The sequence below is a fragment of the Eucyclogobius newberryi genome, unplaced genomic scaffold (assembly GCF_026437365.1).
Source record: "Eucyclogobius newberryi isolate DKJ021-1_F unplaced genomic scaffold, fEucNew1.0.hap1 SCAF_10, whole genome shotgun sequence".
Taxonomy (NCBI): domain Eukaryota; kingdom Metazoa; phylum Chordata; class Actinopteri; order Gobiiformes; family Gobiidae; genus Eucyclogobius; species Eucyclogobius newberryi.
In genome coordinates, this window is record NW_027315724.1 from 425,001 (window position 1) to 427,500 (window position 2,500).

At 55.9% G+C, this 2,500-nt stretch overlaps 1 protein-coding gene across 3 annotated transcripts in view; it reads left to right on the top strand.

Moving 5' to 3' along the window:
- The window catches only part of sptbn4b (spectrin, beta, non-erythrocytic 4b), a 138,161-nt gene that overhangs the window by 93,835 nt on the left and 41,826 nt on the right, over nucleotides 1-2,500 (top strand). The gene's annotated exons all lie outside the window — the stretch shown is intronic.

Sequence of the window (2,500 nt, forward strand, 5' to 3'; positions counted from 1 at the left end):
TAGCCACTGCCAACATTCTAACTGGATTACTCTCATCTGCTGCTACGTTCCATCTCCTCCTCGGACTATCACTCCCGCGCCTCCAGGCCACCGCTCCACCAACTTCTCGCCTACTCACCTACACCGCTGCTGACCTTCACCTCCTCAACCATAACCACCGTCTCCCAGCTGCTGCTGCCTCTGCAGCTAGCTCAGCTGGGATCCTTCGCCGGCCCCGCTACATCCACAGGGGCTCTGGTCTCTCCCATAACCAACACTCCAACGACGGCTCACCTATCCCCTAACTCTGGACTAGTTTTCGCCCCCCCGTCACCCCCACCTGCCGCACTGCCAACCTCAGCAACCTCCGCCCCCCCACCCCTGCGCCCCCATCCATCTCCGCGCCCCCATCCATCTCCCTTGCACTGCTGAACTGCCGCTCCCTCTCCAACAAATCACCTGTTATATCTGAACTGCTACTGGACAATAACATTGATCTGCTTCTCCTCTGTGAAACATGGCAACAGCCCCTGGACTTCTATGCTCTCAACCAAGCCACTCCCTCCAACTACACTTACACTGCCAAACCCCGCCTCTCCGGGCGTGGGGGAGGTCTTGCTGTTATTCATAAAAAATCTACATCCATCACTGAACTGAACCTCAACCTTCCATCCATCTCATCATTTGAATACCTCGCCTTCTCCCTCCCCAACTCTATCACCGCTATCCTGATCTATCGTCCCCCAAAGCCCCACCCCTCTTTCCTCACTGAATTGTCTGAACTCCTCACCATCGCATCCTCTCTCTCTGCCCGCCTCCTACTCACTGGTGACTTCAACATCCACATTGACTGCCCCAACGCCCCACTGACATCCGACTTCCTCTCTCTCCTGGACTGCTTCCATCTCACCCAACACATTGACTTCCCCACCCATACCAAAGGCCACACTCTGGACTTAGTCTGTTCCTCTCTCCTACCCATATCTAAGCCCCACCCCCTCCCCTTCCCACTCTCTGATCATCTCTGCATCCTTTTCTCTGCCCCCCTACCCTCGCCCCACAACCCCAAAAAACGCACCATCACCTACCGCAATATCAAGTCAGTCAACCCCCTCACGCTCTCCCAGCTCATATCCTCTGCTTTCCCCCCTGACTCCCCCCCCTCTTCCCCCGACGACTATGCTGTCATGCTCAACACCACCCTCTCCGACTCCCTTGACTCCCTAGCCCCCTGGAAAACCTCCTCCGTCTCATACATCAACCCCGCCCCCTGGTACACCCCTGAACTCCGCACCATGAAGCAGACTGGCCGCCAACTCGAACGACTCCTCAAAAGAACCCGCCTCACCGTCCACGCCGAAGCTTTCAAATTACACATCTCCTCCTACCGTGACGCTCTCCAAGCCGCCAAATCTGCCCACCTCTCCACCCTCATCAACAGCTCCCACCGGAGCCCTCGCACCCTGTTCTCCACCGTCAACAAGCTGCTCCAGCCACCGGACATTACTCCACCCTCCTCCCCCGACCCCTGCAACTCTTTCCTCCTTGCCTTCAATGACAACATTTCCAAAATCAACAGCTCCCTGACCGCCGTCTCCATCAACTCTATCTTTGACACTATAAACCATTCCATCCTCCTACAAAGGCTGCGCCAACTGGGTGTTGAGGGCTCTGCACTCGACTGGCTCACATCCTACCTCACCAACAGGCAAGAGTTCATTTCCCTCTCCGGTCACTCATCCACCCTCTCCCCAGTAACGCAGGGTCCCCCAGGGCTCAGTCCTCGGCCCCCTCCTCTTCATCTGCTACCTCTTCCCCCTTGGTCACATCCTTCGCCAACTCAACCTGGACTTCCAATGCTACGCTGACCACACCCAGATCTACCTCACCACCAAACCCACCCACACCCTCCCCTCACCCACACCCTCCCCTCAGCCACATCCAAACCTGCATCTCTACAATAAAATCATGGCTCACTCTCAACTTCCTCAAACTGAACAGTGACGAAACAGAGCTCCTCCTCATTGGCACCAAATCCACTCTCAATAAAACTGGTCCCTTTTCACTCAGCATCGACACCTCGACCATCACCCCCTCTACCCTGGTACGCAATCTCGGTGTCATCATGGACCCCACCCTCTCCTTCACTCCCCATGTCAGCCACATCGTCAAGACCTCATACTTCCACCTCTGTCATAATCAGACACTGCCTCACGCTGCCTTCATCTCCTCCCGCCTCCACTACTGCACCTCCCTCCTCACTGGCATCTCCTCCCATTCCCTCCATAGACTCCAAATGGTCCAAAACTCCGCTGCCCTCCTCCTCACCCACACCCTCCTCCTCACCCACACCCGGCTCTGACCTGCTCTGACCGGCACACATGCACACACACACACACATGCACACACACACACACACACACACACACACACACACATACACACACACACACACACACACACACACATACACACACACACACACACACACATACACACACATACACACACACACACACAC